This window comes from Chrysemys picta, chromosome 1 (assembly GCF_011386835.1).
Source record: "Chrysemys picta bellii isolate R12L10 chromosome 1, ASM1138683v2, whole genome shotgun sequence".
NCBI classification, from domain to species: Eukaryota; Metazoa; Chordata; order Testudines; family Emydidae; genus Chrysemys; species Chrysemys picta.
This window is the reverse complement of record NC_088791.1, coordinates 206,504,177-206,527,547: the sequence shown is the minus strand read 5'-3', so window position 1 is coordinate 206,527,547 and position 23,371 is coordinate 206,504,177. Positions and strand designations below refer to the sequence as shown.

General features: G+C 39.4%; 2 long non-coding RNA genes across 2 annotated transcripts; one reads left to right on the top strand and one right to left on the bottom strand.

Moving 5' to 3' along the window:
- Positions 1-424: 424 nt before the first annotated feature.
- LOC135978202 (uncharacterized) lies at positions 425-9,314 on the bottom strand. The gene is made up of 3 exons (XR_010595622.1): positions 9,197-9,314; positions 8,778-8,900; positions 425-1,073 (listed from the first exon to the last, which is right to left on the bottom strand). It is a non-coding gene; the product is annotated as an uncharacterized LOC135978202 (long non-coding RNA).
- Positions 9,315-15,247: 5,933 nt separating this feature from the next.
- On the top strand, positions 15,248-23,003 carry LOC135978196 (uncharacterized). The gene is made up of 3 exons (XR_010595610.1): positions 15,248-15,519; positions 17,902-17,973; positions 20,506-23,003. It is a non-coding gene; the product is annotated as an uncharacterized LOC135978196 (long non-coding RNA).
- Positions 23,004-23,371: the final 368 nt, after the last annotated feature.

The following is a 23,371-nucleotide window of genomic DNA, read 5'->3' as shown; positions in this document are numbered from 1 at the left end:
TTGTGGTGCTATCTTCCAGCAAAGAGGGTGTCAACATTGGTGGTAGGCTGCAACATTCAAGGTTGCTTCAGAACCAACCTTCTCTGTTGCATCCCTATTTTAGGGCACGGTTGTCTGTCCATCAGCCTCAAGGTTGTCAAGATATTCACTTTTAAATTGAAAAGTTTATAGTATCTTCTCATTCTTTAGGCAAAAAGCAGTGTCTCTGAACCAAACTAAAAGCATAGAGTAAAATACTACAATTCATATTGTATGTAGCACTGCTCAAATGTCTGTCAGCACTCTAAAATAAAGTTAAAGGGGGAATGGGGGGGAGGCAGAGAACAATCAACCAGTCACTAATCCATATGTAGAAGCAGGAAAAGGATCAGAATGGGAGATCAGAAGATAATTAATTCCACAAACAAGATACACAAATGGAAAAAAACCAGCACACTGTTGGTCTAATTTAATCAGTCACATATAAACACTGTTCAAAGGAACTACAAGGGAAGGAGATAGGAACACCATATGCAATGAGAAAAAATTAAACATATGGAAATAAAGAGTAAGCCTACACTAATAAGCACATATTCTAGAATTTATTTAAAAATTGAGAGGGGGTCAAAAACAAAACAAAAAACAAAACAAAAAAACCACAGTACCAAGGCTACTTCCAATCCATTTAAAATTACTGAGCATGAGGGCTCATGAGATGCAGTTCTTAGACCACAGGCTATCTTTTGAGATTTCTCCTTATCATTCCAGCAATCCAGCTAGCATTGTTGAAGGGGAAAAAAAAAGTAATTTAACTAAATGTAGAAAAAACTCTGCTCTGTTTGGCTCTAATGTAGAAATGAAGTGCCAGGAATTTGGTATATAGCCTATTATGTGCAGGTGATGCACATTTGAAGCTAGCTAGGAATATACAATTAGCTGTTGTGTTAATGAAAACCATTAGTAGCATCAGGACCCTTTTTCAAATTCACCATCATTAATAACAGTAGCATTTTTGTTACAAAACGTACGCTGGCGTTTTCCAGCCACATAAAGGTTCAGTCAACACACCAAGAGCGTGGCCAGATGTTCAGCACCTAGAATTTAGCAAATTAGGAGATAATTAGTACATTAAATGCTTGTGATTAGCACTTTGCAATAATTAAATAATTGTTAATGATATCATAGCCCTGTAATTAACATCAGCAGGTTTATAGAATGTTTGCTACTCTTCTTTAGATAATTTAATTGAATTCCAAGAAGGCGTTTTAGACAACTTGCTAATTTCCTAATCAAAACACTGAAAATAGAGTGCTGAATTTTCACTTAAATTCTGGCTGTTTCTTAGTACATTAAGCCACAAAGAGTATATTGGTTTTGGCTTGAGCTGCTCTGCAGTGCCACATGTGTTGCACATCCCTTGTAGGGGCCCTTTAGCTACTAGTGCATTCTGAAAAGATCTGTGTCCCAGTAAATTGGCCTGGGAACTGTTTCCTGTGCACCAGTTTCCAACTAAGGAAGTTAAAAGAGCAACAGTTAGAAAGGCACATTTCTGATGTAGTTAGTGCCCTTGAAAGATGCTGCTATTGAATCAATTTCTGAGCATTGCATATTATAACTGGAGGACTGTCAGCCAGAAAAGTATAGCTGCCTTTTAGTTGGAGTCCAAACTAAAAGGAATAAGTGGGGACTGCTTGTATAGGTTTTGTTTTTGTAGTCCCTTTTGTTGCAAAAATATGGCTAGTGCAATATTTGTACATATTTGATTGTTCGCTGCAAAAAGGCTTAGGAAAAAAAAGACTGTAGGCTCCCTACAGAAAAGTTTTCACAATGGGTAGGGGTGATAGTGGGATTTTTTTTTTTTTTTTTTTTTTTAAAAGACATTAAATTAAACATAGGATTTTTTGTTGTGGATGCAATCTTTGTTCCCTAACATCTATCTTGCATGCCAGTTGCAAAGGAGTTTGAACAGGAGTGTACCAGACATTAACTTGTTTTTCTGGGTTAGTGTTCTCACTTGTTTATATAAAGGAAAAATACTACTGAAACTGTGGAACTGTGTTAATGGGTCATGCTTATTCCAGAAAGCAGCAATATAGGCCTCTCCAGAATGCTCTACTATTGCCTCTGCATCCCAAATTAGGTTCTAATTTTGACTGCATATAGCTTGTTTGCTGTAGCTTTACTGAACAGCAGCCAACTGCTGAACTAAAATAGATTTAATGACATTGTTTCTATAACTCTAGAATTCAAATTTTGCAGTAAATCACTGTGGACTCTAAACTGATCTAAGACCACCCAACTTCTCTACAAATATTTGATCCACATGTGAAATAGTACATCTTTTCACTCAGCAATAAGCTGTTTTTCCAACTTCAAAGGAAGTTTTAATGTATCAGCACATACTGTAAAAATGATTCCTACAAATAATTACAATACTAAAGTTTAGATCTTAAGAAATTTTCCAGAAAGATATTCAAATCTTAAACGGAGGAAGATTAAGAATGTTGACAAACAGGCCAAAGTCTGACTGGACAGCATTACAAATAAATCAGAATCTGGGACTTACATACTGGAAAAACAAAATTGAAAATTAAAAAAAAAAAACTTGTCTGTTTTCCTCTAGCAAGCTTTTGATTTGAAATTCCACATGTTCAAGCCAAGACCAGAAGTGATTCAAGAAATATGCTTTCCAAATAATGTTTTCCAAACTAGTAACATCTTCAGTTTCATCATTATATGGGCAACATGGAAAATGAGTCAATCTTTCAAGCCATGCTCTTTTAGATGTCTTTAGAAACGGCACCAAATGGATTAATTATTTTCTTCACATGATTGTCAGCACCCATACAAAGCCTATTCTGATTTTTAAGAGAACCTTCACCTTAAAACCAGTTAGAAATTTAGCTAATTTTAAGATGGATGTTGATAAACTTATGAATGGGATTATACAGTGGGATTGCTGGTGATAACAAGGGATCTAGACTCAGTGACCTAGGAAGCCCTTCTAGTCCTATGTGTTTGTTATTATAACAAGATAAAGAAAGCATTGCCGATCTGACAGAATTAAATCTAAAATTTGTGAAGTAAAAACATATTGGTTTCAGTCTTATGAAAATTGATCAGAAAAGGTTTCGCCCAACTATAAGAAGTTCTTATTACATATTGCTTACATACATTATTGGTAGGAAAATACAAAACAGGTCAACTAGGTTAAGCGTGCAGTTGTCCTTTAGACTTGGGTCTGAAATTTTCTGAGGCAAAACCTATTCCATATAGATACTCTTATTAGAAACTAAGAAAATGCTGCAAAAGAAAGAGTCACCTACTCAGTTCACTTTTTGTCATCTGTGGTATCCAGTGCTGAACATCCAAGAAATAGTTTTTTAAAGCAAGACGTTTTTAGAACTGGTAAGTTTCAGGCCTTTATGAGGCATATGTATGCGTGCCCCTGATTTGTTTAGGGTGTGTTTTGGCAGACTAATGGGAGGAGAGGAAGAGGTAGGGACAAATTTAAAGATTTTTTTTTTTTAGAAAGAGCAGAAAATTGGTGTAAGGTCCCATGAAAACCATATTTGATTTCAGAGAGTGTAAGTTTGACCAAAGCTTTTCTTTTGGAAGTTTGAGCAAAATCATTTCATCAGTGTTTAAGTCATGATAATTGGGGAGGGGGGGGCGGGAAGAAGAGAAGAGGAGAAAGGGGGAGGGAAGAAGAACCACCAGTTCTTCCATGGGGGGTGGGGAGGGGGGGGGAGAGAAAATCTAGCCTTCCTTTTAAAGGCAAGATAGTTGCAATTTGGAACTTAAAACTGTCTGCACTAAGTCCTTAACATGGAAAGAAAATGGGTTTTGTGTAAAAGGTCTGGCCATTTGAAAGTTACATATTTAGCATGTGTGGTAGAAAATGTTCTTAAGTCTATAGCTATGCATTTAAAAGTAGATGTGTTGCACTTGCATTTGCTGCTAGTTAAATATACAATGGCAGGTTCAGAAACTTCAAAACTCCTCAGGTCAAGAGCTATTGAAAGAGGTGCTTGCAATCTCTAGAAGCCAAACAACTGTGGAGCAAGGGGCTTAGATGCACCATTGGCAAGCCAGGGAAGCTTGTTAGATCCGCAAGCCTAACAATAGGGCTGGCTGGAAGTAATATTTATTTCATGAAATATTTTGTGGTTACAGAATTTGTTTTCATCCAATACAGAATGTAATGTTTCAAAAATTGTCATGAAGACACTCAGCCACTGGGCTATTGGCTATTCCACTCTCTAGAACGCTATTGTATACCCAAGGGGGCCTTCCTGGTTAATATTTTGTCACATGGGATACATGTAGGGAAAAAAGATCTGTTTCAGCAAATTGGTATTTTCAGAAAAAAGTTTCATTGCAAAATTCCTGACCAGATCTACTCAACAGTACTGTGGGGTTTTGTTTTTTTTTTTGGGGGGGGGTGTTGTGTTTTGTTTTGTTTTGTTTTTATAAACAAAAACTAAGAAATCCCTAGGCTCTAATCCTGCAGTCAAACCCACACAGAAGAAAGTCTTTAATCCTGAAGACTACAAAATTAGGCTGACTTTTGCAAGGGGCCTATGGGAGTTAGGCACTGACTCCCATTCAAGGTCAATAGGATAACTCCCTCAGGTGTCATTGAAAAATCCCAGCATTAAATTTGAAAACTTGAATTAGGAAAGGACTGGGCCCCTGTTTGCTCCTATATAAATAGTAACAGTGGTGCTCTTTTTCTAACTGAGCTTGAGTCAATTCATTACCATAACACAACTATTCCGGAAGACGATCCACAAGGTGAGGGGAACACACACACAAAACCAGTACCATCACCATTTTTCAAGTCTTTTTAATATAGTGTACAGATTACTACATGAACTTAAATCCCTGTTTCACAACTGGAATCCTCACTGCCCGTAAAATCCCATTTTTCATCAACAACAACTGCGGACATGGATTTTAATGAAGTCACAGTAAACTCCCCCCACCACACACATAAACACACCCTACTGTTTCAGATTACAAAAACATTTAGCAGGGACACTCCATTAACTGATCATTGAGAGAACAGCATAATGTTTAAAGGCCTGATATTTTCTCAATACCCTTAAGCAAAAAACAAAAGCTACCTAATCCAGTAAATGTATACTGTAATAGATACGCGATTGGAGCAAGTTTCTTTCTTTCACTGTTTTAAAGTACATTCCCAGTCAGGTTTATTTACAACCTTCTATCCTCTCAGCCTCCAGCTGTGAAAAGCAGAAGAAAGCAGTTAAAACAACCCCCCCCACCACCTCCCAAAAGCCAAAACATTCTGGCCAAAACTTGTCAGAGACAGGAATTTTAGGGACGTATTTGAAATATTTTTTTTATTTAAACAAATCAAAAATTCCTTTTCTTCTATTCTTTCTGCAGTTCCACCTTCTTTAAAGCAGGGACTCCTAAATGTCACCTGATGAAGGCTACATTGGCAACTTGCAGAATCCAAAAGTCACAAATAAGATAAAATGACTCTCTGCTCTCCTAAAGCCAGACAGTGATCTTACGTCTCATGAAGGTGACCAATTGCTTATGGAGAACCTGCTTCTATAACCCATTTAAGTGTGCACTTAAAAGACAAAGATAGTTAAGCATCTTTGTCTTTTTATCTGTATCCAGAAAAAGAGACAAAGATGCTTAACTATCTTTGTCTTTTAGTTGAGCACATGCTTAAGCACTTTCCTGAATTAGGATTGCAATGGGACTTCATTGATACTATTCAATGGGTAATTGATCCTGATGGAAGTAATGGGTTTATAGTCTGGGTCAGAGTTAACATGGTTTGGGCATTTAATGGTCCATATTGAGCTGGTCACATGCTGACATTTATAGTCTGTGGTATGTACCACAATACTAAAGATGACAATGTGAGACACATATTGCCCAATGGGCTGCATTATCTTCTTCACTTTTAACATCTCCTGCGTGAACAGATTTTTCTATTCTCGTTTTATTTCTACTTAATTTTTATTCTACTCTGAAATTATTCCAGATTCACTTGGGTTGTAGCACTTTTACAGTCACATTTAGGAGTCAGCAGGAAATCTCTCTAAAATACTTAAAATATTCTTGGAGGTTTTTGTGTTCTATCGACTTTCTTCAATCATCTAAGGAAAAGAACCTTTCAGTGCTTATTTCAAAGGAGAGGTATTATTGAAGACTAATATGAAACCAAATACAAGAATTGTTTGTTTAAAGGTCATTTTCATCTGGTTTTCCCAATGGCTATCAGGAAACAGAGCACTTTACACCCCCAAAATCATTACAAAGGAAGACAAAGTGCACTTTAGTTTTGATGCTTTGCATGGCAGGGAACAATGCTGTGTTTGGAGAGACGCGTTATTATATTAATTCATAGATCTTTCTAGTCATTGGAACCAAATATAGTAGTTTGCAAAAAATATGGTGATACATTTAACTCTTGAAGACCTAGTTTTGTTGGTTTAAGAACTAATTACACTCTGATTTGGTTGCCCCATTAACATATTTGGTTACCAAACTTCAGTGCCCCACAGATGTTCACACATCTACAATATTAGCCTTAAGAGCATGACAAGGTGTTTGAATGTTTTCTTTCCCTCTTGCTCCTTGAATGCTCTAGTATTTATGTGGAGAAGGTCCCTCACATGAACATGCATATCAAATAGCAGCATTTTTCCCCTGTTTTATTTACAAGTGCCCAACTAACACTTTGGGTGCTTTCACAGTTTTTACAAAATTACAATAAGGAATTAATTCCCAGCTACCCTGAAAGACTGCTCAGAGTAGGAGCACAAGAATTGCTAGGCCACAACAGAGCAGTGGTCTAGCTACTCCGGTATCCTTTCTCCAACAGCAAGCAGTACTAGATCCATCACAGAAAGGCACAGACAACCCTTCCTCCAAGCACCTAGAGAGGTCCAGGAGTTACAGCATTTAGTCATGGACTTGTGAGACCTAGGTGTAAGTATGTACTGTGCCAGACTTCCTGTGTGAACTTGAGTAAGTCACTTACTCCGTGCCTCAGTTTCCCAACTGTATAATGGAACACGTCCCTACCTCACAAGGGTTTTATGAGGCTAAATGGATGGATGAATACAAATACTTGGGTAATGGGTGCTACAGAAGCTCCTAAAGTACAAGATAGAACCTTATTGAGGACCATTATATTCATAGGACAAGTTTATTTTGTAACATGTATCAGACAGAGGCTAGTTTATGTCCTGAAGCACAGTTATTTATAGCCCTTCCAAAAATATAATGTTTTATATCCCAGTGTAACTGTGGATGTTCTCATTATCTTGGAAGCATCCAACCCTATTCTGAATCCTGCAAAACTTTACCCACTCAACAGCATCCATTAAATTAAGAAGGGACATCAAAGTATCTTTTCTGTAAATGGAAGACTCCCAATCTTTTGGGTCTCCTCTTGTGGAAATCTTTTTTTCAGGCCTTCTATCTTTTTGTTACACATTACTAAAGCTCTTCTATTTCTGCTGTATCTTTATTGAGCTTGGCTAATCAGAACGGAACACACTATTCCAGCTGAAGACCTGAAGTTTATTTATATAGTGGTTGTATATTATTTTAGCATTGTTTATTTCTGTATTATTCCTCATGAATCCTAATATTGAGTTTGCTTTTGATTACCACAGCATACTGACTAGGAGAAACCCCTCGGAGCTGACTAGGAACAGATTTTTAAAGGTTGCTAAAATTACAGCGACACCAGATGCAAAGTCAGGTTATGTTAGCTAGCATGGTTATCCTAGTCTAGGAACTCCTAAATTGTTACATATAGTTCCTGGTGACAGCTGCCCTTGTTTAAAAGTCACAGGGAGAAGTAATTACATTTAAATAGTTGCCTCCACATCTTAATGAAGATATATAGTATGCTGATAAGATATTTAGAAATTAAAAACACTTTCTCAAACACAGTCCCTCTGAGATCTCCTCTTCAATGTCTATCTGACTATCACAGTTCTTTTCTGTACATGTGTAGTGGGATTCTCTCCTGTGCCTCTAGAAGGTGCAGTTCACAACATACATCCCCAGGTGAGGTGCAAAGCCACCTTTGCTCTTCTTATTCTGGGGTACTGCAAGTGACAAATAGCCCTCAACTTATACTAAAGCAGAACTACAGTAGCCCAGAATCACCCTAGCAGTACGCACTATGGGGATTTCCCTCCTAATACCAGCATGCTCTAACCACACCCCAACATGTCTCCCATGACAGGATTTACAAGGGGGTATAGAATTAATTAAGCGTAAGATAAAACCTGAAGGGCACCACATTAAGTTTGCCTTTCAGAGAAGTCATTAAAACTTGGAGGCCTAGTTTGCACTGTCTGCAAGTAGATTTCTTTCACAAAACTGTTTCCCTTCAGAGACCCTCAGAGCACTACACCTGGCATCTAGGAAATTTGAAGATGACTCCATATTTGGTCTATGACATGGAGGGCCAAAGCCAGAAATAGTCTGCTTTTTCCAATTTGCTTATTATCAGAATTCATATTGAGTGCATAAATACTTCTTACCTTAACCTCTCTTAGGAGCAGATGGCTTCCACTGAAACCAGGCTGCAACCATTTGGTACAATTTTATGTTCCCAGGAACAGCCATTGTAAATGTATGAAATTTAGGCCCTATCCATACCTTTCACAAAAACAGTGCTTTGTGAAGTTTCTTACCAAGAAGGAGATTTTCATGACTTTTTGTTTAAAACAAAAACAAAAACAAAAAACACCACACACACCAAAGTGATGGGGTGCATAACTCACCACTTGTCTGGTGCCTCCTCCTGGTCACTCAGGGGAACGGTTCTCAAGACTAACACCCCATTCCTGTGGTGGCATATCATCATACCATCTCTCTCTCTCAGGTCAGTAGCTCCTCTCTCATACCTGGAACCACAGTATCCTCTTTGTTACTCAGCTCTCTAGCTAGGTCATTCAGCATTTCCCCCGCTTCCAGAGTACAGTTCTCCAAATTCTCGGTCACGCCCAAAGCAACCAAAACAGTCTTGCAGTTGACTTCCCCAGTGACAGGTAAGGGAACCTGGACCTGCTCACTATTCCAGGTACCACTCTGGAGACCCTCAACTTGGCAGCTCTGGACTTTTTTTCCCTCCCAGCTTTCACTGCTTCCTCTCTAGACTGATTTCTACAATTCCTAGTTTCCTTCCTTGCCCTTGATTTACCAGCTCTAAATCCTTCTCCCTGAGAGTGACTGCTCTTCCCCAGCAGCAACCTGTCTGTTGCCAGCTTCCTGGCTTTATAGACCCCATCTGTTCTTGCACAGCTGAATCAGCTTACAATCAATTCCCCAGCTCTTCCTCCAGGTGCAGCCTGTGGAGTTAATAGGCCTACCTGGCCATCTTAATCCTTTCCAGTCCTGTGTGGAGTGAACACCCTCTCACAATCAAGGCTAGGGCAAAATTTCACCATTCTTAGCAATAAACATATTTTTGCTTCAAAAATTAGCCATTTTCCACCCTGGGAGAAGGCATAACCTTTCCTCAGACAAATATTCACTATTTTCATTGCAAAGTCAGTTTTTCTCCTGCCAAAAGCCTTCTTTTCATTCTTGTAAGAAACAGTGAAATTCTCCAATATTTATAAATAAAGAAGCCCAAATATAAAAGTTATTTATCTCTAATGATTTATATTTTACATATTTATGGAACTTTATTGAAGTTGAACAGCTAGTTTCAGCCACTCAAGAAATAAAACAATCACAGCCCTGAACAACTTAGCCTGATTCAAAGCCCATTGAAATCAAAAGATAGATTATACATGGGAGTCTATGTGAACATGGTTTGTCTAACAGGCTAAAATCCATCTGTGACATGCAGGACTGAACTTAAGTCTTTTCCAGACTTACGTTCAAATCCTGTACTCTTTTCTAAGGCAATAATCCCATATCACTCATTCCTAGAACACATCAGATGACCATGGGGGAGACAAAATGTGAAACACCTTCTTGGTTCATCTTTCCCCTGTAATGGGGTGGCCTATCCCTTTAAGGGCTGGAGGCCTGGAGCAGGTAAACCCCAGCCAACTAGTCCTACTCACCAGACCCAGGATAGGGCCTGGAGTTTAGCTAGTAGAACTAGCTGGGTACAAGGACTTGTTTACCCTACAAAGAGCAGCAGCAAGGTGCAGAGAGAGACAACTAGCATGAAGCTGGAGTGAGACTTCGGTAGAGGCCTGCCAAGACTGGGTATGGGTGCTGGGAGAGAGTAGGCTCTAGCAGGGAACCCTGAATAGTCAGGGAAAAGGCTCCAGGCAGGAAAGGCTTGGGAGTCCCCCCAGCAGGAAAGACTGGGAGTATGGACTTGAGGAAGTTTTGGGAACTTTACTTTGGGAGTTTGGGGTTTGCAAGCTCAATCCAGCCATAAAGCAGGGATTTGCCGATTCTTGGAAGGGTTTGTGTGGAGTTGAGGAATCTGGCAGAGGAGAAACTGAAGCAGGCTGCTTGCAGGGCTGCCCTGGAAGAGGCCACACTACCATACCCGTAATAACTACACACAAATATTTCTCTGAATCTGGAGGATGAAAAAGAGTAGAGTGAAATCCTAGCTATTTCCTTTCACATCTGTGAGTCACTCACATAGAAAAATATGGTAAAAACAAACTTTTCAAGGAAGAAAATTTAATAAGTTTTCAAGAGGGAACCCTCCTTACCCCCAGAAGTTCCCCCTGCTGCCTCTTCATCATCCCTACAGATTTCGTGTTGAATGCTATCATCCCACTCAAAGGAAACATCTGTGATTCTACAGACTTGATATAAGGGTGGATGATAGGGTACACCCAGTAAGTAGAGAAAAATATTCAAAGTTAAATCCTGGCCACATTGAAGTTAACTGGAGTTTTGTCATTGACTTCAGTGAGACCAGGATTAAAGCTTCAAAATCAACGAAGTGTTAATGCTGGGAAAGACAAATAACCTGCATGAAAAGAATGGGAGAAGTATATTTGAAAGGAAATACTAACATGAGAATGGCTTCAGCTAAAGAGTAGTGGGCCACAACTGTCCACATGTACCTTCATAAGAGACAACTATTTCAAACTTTTAGACCAGTGGCTTCTTGTTCTACTGAAACTAATAAATAAATACAGAAATCTGCATCATGGGAGGTGACTCACATTGGAGAGTATGTGGAAAACAGAGAGCTCTATTCCACATATAGCAAAATGAATAAATTATTCAGGAGTTCTCAGGTGAGATTTGTGAACAAGTGAGGCAGATAATAGAATTTAAGTTAATTAATTTCTTAATTTAATTTACTTTGATTTATACAAATAACACGTCTCTCTTGAGTCCTAAGTACTGTTACACAAATTTAACATAAACAATCACTATAAAATAGTTAAAACTGCAGACTCAATCCATATAAACAAGCATATAATCCCCAACTATATAAACAAGACAGTCAACAAGACAGACAAAACAATATTAAAGAGCAGTATAGTCTGTCCCTAATGACCCTCTAGCTCTGCTTTTGGATTCATTTCTATGGGGAAAAGGTTCATTTAAACTGCATAGTCTTATGAGGAAGCTAGATGCTTAAGTGCCAATTACTAGAAATAGAAACCTCTTCCAGACTAATGGCATCTTACATTAAAAAAACAAAAAAAACCAAAGCATGAGATAGCAGTGACTGAGTAATTGATAGATCAGCTTAAAACCAGAGAAAGCCAGAAAAAAATTGTTTGGAAATGTGGCTAGTTACTGAATTCTTGGATAAAGAACATTCGATAGTCATAAATCAAAAACTCATGTATTCCTCCTTTTAATATTAAGTTTGGCATGTTTGGGTATGTAACAGGGTCCGTTCACCAGAGGGGTGCTCTGGGGATTAGCGCCTTCTTGGTCTGATGTCCCCTTGAGTTGCTTGCTCATGCATTCCAGTCTCACTCTGCAACTCAGGACACTCTCTCTCTCTGGCTGGGGCCTTTGGCCAGGTCACTATGTGTTTCCCCACTTATGGAGCATCAAAGTCTCAGAGGCTGAACCATCCCAGTCAATCTTCAAATCTACTGCCCTGACAGTGGCACTTCCCCAGTGGCTGGTAGAGGAACCCAGACCCCCTACTACTCCAGGATCCAGTCCAAGGACCCTATGTCCAGCAAGTATGGCCTGCTTGCCCCTAGATACTTGTTGCTATTTCCCTGAACTCCTTCCTACTTCTCTGCTCTATCTTCTGGCTCCCTGCTCTGGGGTTTAAAGCCCAAATTCCCTCCTCCCAGGGAATAAGACTAACTCTGTAGCTCAAAACACAACTTTTGTCTCATAGGGAGGAAGTAACTGCAGACTACTTCCCCTGTCACCCTCTTCTGGTCTCAGCTTGCTGACTTTATACAAGCTCAACCATCCCCTGCCCCCCACTTCATCCTCAACTAGCCTTTTAAGACTTGGCTCTCCCCCAGGTGCAACCTATCAGGTTAATTGACCCAATTTAATCTGCTTTGCCTTCTGTGGGGTGTACACTCAATCATAGGGTATATAACAAAAGGTAAGAGCACTGCCTTCAGGATCCCCATGAGCATTAGTTCTAATTTTCTGACAGTCCCTCTATAGGAGTGGGTAACAGATAGGCTTGTTTATACTAGTACAATGGAGTTCTAGTCCTTCAGTGACACAAATTAAAAAAAAATGTGGTAGGACTCAGTGGGATGGCTTTGTCCTGTTTGTCCTAAATGTCCAGATGGATCTGTGTTTAACCACATTGGCTTTGTATTTTCAGATGCACTTTTATCTAAATAAAACCATATTAAAACAGAACCAACTGAAATTCTCCAGATTCTTGCATGTATTCATGTCCTCATCAGCACTTCCTTTATCATACACAACAGCAGAATAGTAAAATCAGCATCCTGTTTTATTGCCATATAGTCATTTATTTACAGTTGAGACCATTTTAAAATATGGACATTTTTATTCTTTGTAAGCAAATTAAGTGATCAAAATATTGTACACGTATTACATTTTCCCTTTAAAAAGAGAGAAGGAAAGGGAACATTTCTCCCACAATCCTCTACCTTATTTACTCCCCAGAATCACTGGGCATCCCTTGGTACACATATAAACCCACTGAGGCAGGCAGGCAGGCAGCCCATAAAATAACTCTTAATCATGTTGAACAATTCAGGTCACACTATTTCAGCTAGAGTGTTGTCTTCAAGACCCAGCCAACATTGTGAAACTACTATATTTTTGAATTGCTTTCCTCTTTTTCTCTTTTAATAGACTGCCATTCCTGTGATAACTCCTCAGAGTCTGACAAACTCTTGCCATGGGCTAAAAGGTATGTTGTAAATAAACAGGCATCATCCTTACAACCCTGGCCCAGCTCTAGGTTGTTTTACTTCTTTCATAAACAGAATTTGGGCCAGATCCCGTGAGGTGTTCATCGCCTTGCAGAATCAGGCCAAAAGTTTCCAGGAAACTATTTAGGTTTCCCACACCACCTCAGGCTGGAGAGGTGTGGATTTAAGGATTGCTGGAAACAAGAACATACTCTTTCTTCTAACTCTGCTTGATCCCTGTTAATCCCTTCTTTTTATGATGTCCTCAGCTACCAGATTCTGAGTGGGGTAGAATTTATAAAATCCATACACAACAGCACAGGCACTTCCCCAAACTTACCTTTGGGAGACCAAATGGGACAAACTCCTATGACTCTTCCTTTGGGTCAGGTTAGAGGTGAAGAAGACATGTCACACCTTATAGTGACCTTTCTGGTCTAGCCTAGCTGGAAAGCACAGCTCCAGTGAGGGCAAGAGTTTTACCATGTGGTCACACATTTTATATTTACATTCTTTTTCTTTGACTTCTGCATTGAAAAAGAATGGTCTTATCTGGGATAAGATGCTGGCAGCTCAGCCTTCCCCCATAATATGGATACAGAGGTAGACAGACTTGGGTCACAGCCCAAAGCAGCTATGTCTCCTTCCCCATGCAGATTCATCTCCATCTCCTCCCTTGCATCCCCACCTCCACAAACCAACCTTCTCCCCAATAAAGATTCCAGCACTGATCTCCTTACCAGACTAGAAAATAGCCTTAATAGACGACAGATGGGGATGGTTTTGGCATCCCAGACAGACTGTTTAAAATGTTTAATCTGTTTAGGAGCACGGACTAGCACTACTTGTATGCTTGTTCTTTCATAAGAATGTGATATTTTTCTCATGTCTTGTGAATGGCTTTTTCATGAAGAGATATTTTGTACATACAAAATTACTTATGTTCTATATAGAATATGGTATTTAAATACATTAGTGATATCATCCAATTCAAAGGTGAAGTGCTGGCATCTACTATAATCTAGTAATATAAATTTTTAAAAAATCATTACAATTATTTCTTTTATAGACTTATTTTTAGGCCTGTTCACAATACCTCTAATTAGATCTTGGCAACATTTTTGAACCACAACTTTTTTGGCAAAAAAAAAAAAAAAATGCAGATTCAGTGATGCCTGAATATTTTCCAAGTTTGTGTTGATTTTGTCAAACCATGTTTGCTGGGGGGGGGGGGGGGGAGACTAAAAAAATTCAAAAGATAAAAAAAGATTTGTTTTAACATTTTCAAAACAAAACATTTCAATTTGAAATGATATTTTGTTTTGAAGTTTCCTTTAATTTTTATTTAAATGCCCATAATCTAAACATTAAAGTTCAGGTTAAACAAAACATTTCCTTGGATCCAAAACAATTCCCCCCCACCCCCCCACACACACACAATTTTTTGGAATTGCCAGCAAACCAAGAAATCCATTATTCACCCAGCTCTACTTCAATTATGAGATATTTTCATAATGATCTGTTGTTTTGTACTACTGCTTAACTTTTTGTTTCCTGCACAGCTCAAGATAGGAGAATAAAAATACCACATAGATTTGTTACATCTGTATCATTACACTTTGTAGTGGAACCGCTTTACTTGGTCTGGCTTCAGTTTAGCCACTATCTCCTGCTTACATTCTCCCAACCTTCCCAGGAAGGACTCACTGTCAGAGCCCTTCTTTTGGGGCACTATTTTATTAATTCAAACAAAACTTTCAATGTAGCAAACACAAAATCAAAGACCCAGAAGTTTTTCACTCAGCACCCCTGCTTCAAGATTAGATACAGGAACTAACCTGCAGTCCCTGTTCAACGAAACCCCCTCAGCCCTTTATATAAAAAACACCTGACCTCTTCCTCAGGTGGGTCTGATAAATTGAACAGGGCTGTCCCCAAGCCACCTGGCTCCCTACACTTCACTATAAACAGACTGCTGCCATTTTGAAGGCTAAAATGAGCATGAATGGACATCCATTTTATTCACTTAGAGGTGGGTAAGGGGAAGTGAGGCCCTTCCTTCCTTCCTTCCTCTGTGTAGTGTAATACTTGGCCCATACAGTTTTATGATACCTCCCTCAGAGTTTGAGCTCAGTTGACAGCTCAGACAGTATGTGGGATGAGAGATGGGAAAAGTCACTCCCCCAGGATCCACAGACAGATGGAAACAGCTGTAAGTATGTACCTATTGGGGTCCAGGAAGTGGGAGGGCGTAAGCATCCACTTCTTCCCCAGCCCGCCTCATATCTGGTTTATTATTATTATCATATTTAATTATTACACCCTCTCCTAGGATCTGGTTTAATCAAGTATAAAAAAATTCTTTGAGCAATTACCCAGGAAACCCCTCCCCTCCTAAAAGATCCCTCAGGGCTCCTCACCACAGCAGTCTGTTTGCAACTCACTCTCCCCTCATGGGGGACTCTCACCTGCCTTAAGACAGGTGGTTAAGGAACCAGCTATAGCAATGAGTCAGCATCTACTTAACCCATCTTTAGCCAGTTTCCATGCAAACATGATGGTCCATTAGGTAACACTGTCAGCTGCTTATAATATTTATCTTTCTTCCTGCATAGAAAGTAATCAGCATTCTCCATGGCACTTACCCATCCATTCCTAGGGAGATGTGCATAATCTCCTTTATCTGCCAGACACTAGCAGCAAGTCTAGGAGTTAGCATAGATTGAGGCTGCTGTTTTAACTTTTGGACTAGCCTTCTCCTTCATGGGGAAGTCATTTGAAGCAGTTCCCTGGGACACCCACTTGTAGAAGAAGATCTGACTGTGGGATGCTTACATTAATTTCACATTAGAGGAAGAGGGGGGAGACAGGAATGCTATAGCCTTTGTGGAGGTAAGTTCCACATAAATTCTCAGGTGATCTGTAAGATCTGGGGGCCAAATGTCCTGCTTATTCTGTGAGGAGAGGCAAAGTGTATGTATCTGATAGGTATTTTTTCACCAGATCATTCTGCAAGGTACTTCCCTGACTTTCCATTCCTGTAGGATTTTCAATGGAAGGGTGTGGAAATTCCACCCGCCCATTAAATATTTGTACTCTTGAGGGAGTGACTGTAGTAAGTTAAGAGTATCCAATGGACATTTTTCTAGTTTGACACCTGATTCTTCATTAGCCTAACTGCACTGGAAGGTGAATTGAAGCTGTATGAGATCTGGAATCGAACTGTAAGATGTGTCTTGACGTGTTGCAAATGTGCAATCAATGGAGGAGACATTGGCTAAGCATATTGGCTCAGCACAAGTTTAAGTGAAAATAGCTGTCTGCCTTTTTAGCATGCTTCAGTTCCAAAGGGAATTATTGGTTCTGTGAATTAGAAATTAGCTCTTCATTCACAGATCCCAAAATGAAGTTTAGATTGAAAAAGTTGTTTAAAATAGATGAATTTGTAGACACTACTTTGCACTATAGAATCATCCCATTTAATTAAAACCTCAGTTGTCACTCACTATTTGCTCAGTAACCCTTAGTTCTGGTTACAAGGATGAAATGACAGATGTCACTGCAACCTTTAATGTCTGACTCAACTAGACTTTTACCAGTGAAGACCAGATTCTTGGGAAGGAGTGTATAGTCCAGCTCAAAGTCATCATGGGGCATCTCAAAGATGGCCTCTGTGCTCCACAATCCTGGGCTGGATGTGAGTTGACCTGATCCCCCTGCATAATTTAGAACAGCCATAACACTGCAAATATGTGAGGCTGACTAGCTGTCTGTGCGAGGACTGTTGGAACCAACCTAACAACCCTTGCAGTTCTTCTTCCCCCACCCTCCGAGAATCTTTGTTAATTATGACTATCTATAGCTACAGAGACTCAATCTTTCTTTAAATCAGACCCAGAATTCATTGACAACAATGAACTCAAACCCCTTCCCTATCAAAGACCACCAATGTTTGGCCTTACTCTGTTGCTTGTGAATTGGCTACATGGATAGACTTCCCTAACACCTTTCCCTCATGCAGTGTTTCTGTTGAGGACTCTTACCCGTGTCCTCTCTCTACCTTCCTGAATTCAGTGTGGAGCTTTTCTGGAAAAACCAGTGCCCACCTTGCAGCAAGAATTAGGTGTCTTTCTAAGGCACAGAACTATATTCTGCCTTAAGAAACTCCTAAATCCTGGTGATTTTCAAAGTAGCCCTCTTGTCACAACTCTGAAAACTCCACATAATCAAAAGCCTCTTATTTTTATCCCCCCCTAAAGTTTTAGTACTTTCTACTAAAAACAAAAGGCTTGATAAATCCCTTACTACTAGCATGCAGGGTTTGCACATTTTCCTTTCACTCATAACTCTCTAGGCTGTTTTTATGTGCTTGCTTCTAACCTCTGGCTTCTGATATATATTGTTCCTTTATAAAGTTCATCTGGGAAAATCCTCACCTCTCAGGACCCAATCAGTTTTCACATTAATCAGACCAAATAGCAGTAGGTTTAATTCATTTCTTAATTATGACTGCTAGCACTTTGTTAGAACAAACTATAACCTTTTAAAAAAAACTTGTGATAATAGCCTTTTTTTAAAAAAACAACCTTGAAAGGTGAAATTGAAGAGAAGGAAAAGGGAATCCAACAATGGAAGACCAGTATGCATGAATTAACCTATACTTCTGGTAAGTGACATTATATATATATATATATATATACACACACACACACAGGCACACAAACTGGGGAGAGAGAGAGTCCTTCATCTCATAATCTGTTCCCTCTAATCTAATTCTCTATTTCATGCTCCTTGACTGTATCAAAATACAATCCTTGACCTTTGCTAAAACTGAACGTCCTTGTTAGCTTTATACATCATGCACATCTGATCTCAGTTATATTATGCCTGAATATTTAAAAAAAAGTCCATCCCAGCTAAGGACTGCATCCAAAGATTAATTTGATTTAATATTCATTTTTGTTGTGTTTTACTTGTTAACTGCCTGACTGCCAGCTGTAGCTGGTAAGTTCTCTGAGTAACCAACAATCCTATAACACTGCCAGCATTTAAAATGCTGACAGAAATTGTAGCAGTCTTTACAATAAAAATTACACCCACATTTTATAACTGTGCACATGCTCCATATGATTGAACACATATTATATGGGCACTTTTTACTCCTCTGGTGTTTGTGTATATAGTTACCCCTTCACTAGCATGACTGCTTATGCCTTCTACTCAGTGCTGCCATGAACTACCACACAGTGCCCATCCCTGTGATTCCAGTAATTGTTGGAGTCTCCATCAGACATTTTACCATTGGAAGACAGCTACTTTGGGCACAGTATCACCTACACCTCTGAATGCCACCTTCCTAGATGGTGCCAGAGGGCATCTGTTCTAAGGCAGTCTTCCCCTCTCCTTATTTGTCAGCCACACAGCTAGATGACCACATGCATTCTAGAACATGAAGTGTTGTTGGTCTAGGGCCCCTCTGCATCTGTTCCTAGTGGTAGCAGCAAGCAGCCACCACCAGCACCTACACCCACATTGCAGAGTGCAAATTACACAGCTATTTCTTCCATTCTCCTCTTATGCCTTCTTACCTCTGAGGAATAGTTCATTAATATTTCCATTAGCTGCAGAAGAAGCCAACAGTGCTTGTTGGTGCATGCCATCGTGGAACCATATGAATGTACCTAGGAGTAATGCTGATTTATAGGCTCACACAGCACTCCAAGATGGCAGGAATGCAGTATTGCAGCTTCCCATGGAAACGAATGGGGACACTGCAAGGTACTAAAGACTGGGAGTGGTTGGGTCATTACAAAACCTAAACCTAATTTCCCCAATACTAATTTCCCCCTACTGTTACTCACACCTTCTTGTCAACTGTCTGAAATGGACCACTCATTACCACTTCAAAAGTTATTTTTCCTCCCTTGGTATCCTGCTGTTAATTGAATTGTCTCGTTAGACTGACCTCACACTTGGTAAGGCAATTCCCATCCTTTCATGTATTCTGCTTCTGTATTTTCCACTCCATGCATCTGATGAAGTGGGTTCTAGTCCACGAAAACTTATGCCCAAATAAATCTGTTAGTCTCTAACGTGCCACAAGGACTCCTTGTTGTTTTTGCTGGTAGACTAACATGGCTACCACTCTGAAACCGAACTGAAGTTTGTCTTCTTTCTCTTAGATTTTTCATTTAAATTGTCATGGGCAGTTGTTGTTGGTAGCCCATACTTCCTGCCAGAGGAAACTAAGATGGTGGATTTGGTTTTAATGGTTAAAACCAGCTGTTAGATGGCTGACTGGCAGAAATGAAAAGGAGGTGGAGCCAACGGCCAATAAAGCTGGTCTTTAGGGGTTATGCAAAGCACTCTTGAGCAGAGCCCTTGTTAGGGCTAGAACTTAATGAAACTGGGCCCTCTTGGTGTAAGAAATGATTACCTGAACTTACATACAATATTTCAATCGTTTTGTGAGTTTTTAAGTAGAAATATATTATAGTTGAGATACAGTGGAATCCTAATGATCGTATTGTTCCATGAGGAGAGAAAGGAAAGAACTACTTCCCATGGTTTCTATGCTACAGTCAGTGTAACCCAATCTTGCCATAATACTATATCTACAATTTATATTTCTATTACAAAAGAAACAAAAGAAAGTTTCTTAAAAATATACTTTGGCTGTTCTGCAAGGAGAAGGGTTCACCTCTCATAAGCATTCATCTTCAGATGTTATAGCTGTCTAGGTTTATATATGGTGCCCACAACCCTGGCATCTGATGTCCCATTGGGGTCTGGACTCAAGTGAAAAGGAGGCATAGCAGACTCTGACTGTCTCATTAATATAGTGTTTTACATCCTCAAAGAAATGAACAAACATTAATAATCTTCACTGCACCACGTAAGATAGGGAAACCATTATTATTGTACAGAGGTGGGGAACTGGAGCACCACATTTAGTAGCAGCTATTCAAATATGGTGCCTCAGTTGAACATGGGGTACTAAGTCTTAAGAGACAGGAAAGTACCATTCTGAAAAGATGGATGTCATCTTCGGGTGCGTGGTAATGATTGAGAAGGAGTTAGTTTCAGAACCCTGAATCTAGAGAGACAGTAAAAGTTGCTATGAAACTTCAGCTGCATACAGCAGCCTGCAGGATCTGTAGGAAAAGTGTTTTTTTTTTTTTTTTTTTCCTTTCTGAAGGGCAAGGAATCCTGGAATGAGTTCATCCTGAGAGAGGAACTCAAAGTCTTGGAAATGTGTCAGTTCTTTCACTGCTCCAGAAGTCATTGTAAACCCTGGCAGGTGACTAGGACACACTTAAAAGAGACACAAGTGAGCAGAAGAACTGGAATTCAGAAGTTCCTAGCTCCTAATCCCATGCTGCTTCTCATGTTTCGTGTCTTTTTAATCATTTGTTTGTATTCATGGATTATTTTCACTCTTGCTAGATAAATACAATTAGAACACAGATTTCAGATATAAGATTACTTTGGCATTGCACTTCATGATAATAATTTATTTCAATTTTAGTGACAAAGAGTAATTTAATTTGCAGTCAGAGAGATCTGGAACTCTTCTCCAATTTGGCCTGCAGCCATGCCACCTGGGGTTGTGATCTCAAACTAAGAAGTCACAGGCTGGATTACTACTTGGGAAAACTGCATTTTTTTGGAAGCGGCATTAATGATATGCAAGTTACACTCTTCCTTACAAGTCACCACTGACCTAAAGCCTCAGGAAGGCATAGGGAGCTCTGTGCTATCAGAGGTGCCATAATTCAAATGGACCATTAAGCTGACCATTTGCTGTTGTTAAAGGTCCCTTGACATTTTTCACAATGTTCACTTTAGTGCCTGAGCAAAGGTTCCCATTTTCACAACTCATTTAGGCCTGATTCTTCAAGCTGCTCCATATGGCCAGGCCTCTGGAAGAGTTTGCAGGATCCGGGCCTTAGTTGCACTTGGAAAAGTTCTTCATTTCTCATGTTTAAAACTTTTTTGTGGCATTGCTACTGGTGCAGAATGTCTATCACTCAGAGGTGGCTGCATTAATCTATTTTTAATTATTTTTAAAATGTCTATGATACATTAAAATGTACATATCAAGATTTCTGGGTATTTCTGATGTACACTACAAACAGTTATTCTGGTACATGCAAAAATAACTTCAGTAGCCTCCTCAACACACTCTCACTCCATGCACTTTGGGATTTTTTTCAGAATGAGCAGCATTATCCAAGCACCTAATTCCTTACTACGTGTATCTGTGGAATCATTTTTTTTTTGACTCTTTCAGTCAATAGGGGTGTAGTTTGGAAATAAACAGGATGAGAAAGAAGAGAGGATTGGGAGAGAGGAGGAAGGTGACTGAGTGACTTCTGATGTCAAAATCTCCGTGGGTAATGTAGATGCTTAGAAGGGAGTTCTTCCACCACTGGAACAAATCTACCTTTCTGAGAGACAGGAACTAGGAATAGAGGAATTCTTTCATCGAGCTAGCGCTGTCTACACTGGGCTTAGGCTGGCTTAACTGCATCTCTCACAGATGAGAATTTTTCACAACTCTGAGTGACCTAGTGAGTCAGCCTAACTTTCTAGTGTAAACCAGTCTTATCTACTGAAGTATTTACACAGCTCTTATCACTGTAGTGCCCGAGGGCCATATTTTCAAAAGGTATTTAGGTGCCTACAGATGCAGACAGACATCTAGTGGGATTTCCAAAAGCATGCACCTAAGCATGTTAGGCACCTACCTACCTTGATTTCAATGAAGTGTGGTTGAATGATTATAAAACCCTGATTAAGGACTGAGGGAGTCAATGTGGTAACAGTGACCCTGTACTGCCTACATCAAAAGACAATCACTGCAAAAGCTCCCACATAAAAATGCTTCATGCATTTTCAGTTACATTTTTGTTAGAGAAGTGTATAATAAATTGTTTGTCAAATAGATACTGAATAGCATTAGACAAATGAATATTATATGCTGTATAAGAAAATAAAGGATTTTTTTGCTTTTTTGTACGTGTTTCTGCTAATCCAGCACTTCAGATTTTGCTGAGATTGTAAAGCAGAAAACTGGTATGAGTCTCTTATCTGTAAAATTCTTGGCTTGTGCAGATAACAAGGTAAAGCAGAGAGTCAAAAGGGAGCTGTTAGTTTTGCAGTAAATCAGGTGTACATACACCCCTCCCAACAAGACAAGCTAACAAGTAAAAATCCAAGGCCACAAAAACAGACCAGTAAGAACCACCGCGGTAAAATAAAACCAAGTGGATGGAGTCAGTGGGAGCGAGACCAGAGAATAGAAGTGTTAGGGACCAGACAGATAAAAGTAAGTATTAATAAGATAAGTAAAAATGTATTAATTTAGGTTAGTTTTTGTGACGCACTCATAAGAATGTTTTAATGAAGGGATTAGAGTTGAATGGATATAGATATGGACAGAGGAGGTAGATTGGTAAACTGAGTCTGTGCAAAGTTATGGAACAGGGGATAAAAGATAGATGATTGATAATAAGAGAGCGGAGAAGATACAGGGGAAGAATAGCTAAGCACAGCGGAGACCAGAGAATTTAAAAGAGTGGCCAATCCCCATGGAGGGTAATTTGATCATTTACTTTTCTTGCCTTCTCTGTTTTTGCAGATATATGTAATTCAGAGGGGATAATTGACTTGTCTTAAAGTGTATACAATAAAGGCTAAAAGAAACTGTTTATGCCTAACTTGTTGTGGATGTTTTTTCTCACCCAACATTTTGTTTGTGTGATTGATTATTTTATTTAATAAACAGATTTTTACTACCAAGATTTGCTCTCATAATGACATTTCAAAAAATGTAATTCAGTGTAAGGGTTCTGGCACAATCTCACTTAGAACTATCCCAGAGTGCGGGCTTGTCTACACCTAGAGTTATTCAGGAATAGCTATTGAGTTTTAAAACTCACACCCTACCTTAATCCAAGTAAACTTTAAAGTGTAGACCAGCCCTGAGGAGGACAAATAAAATGGATGATGGCACGGGGGGGGGGGGGAGGGGAGAAAGGGAGAGTGACAACCGTCTGATT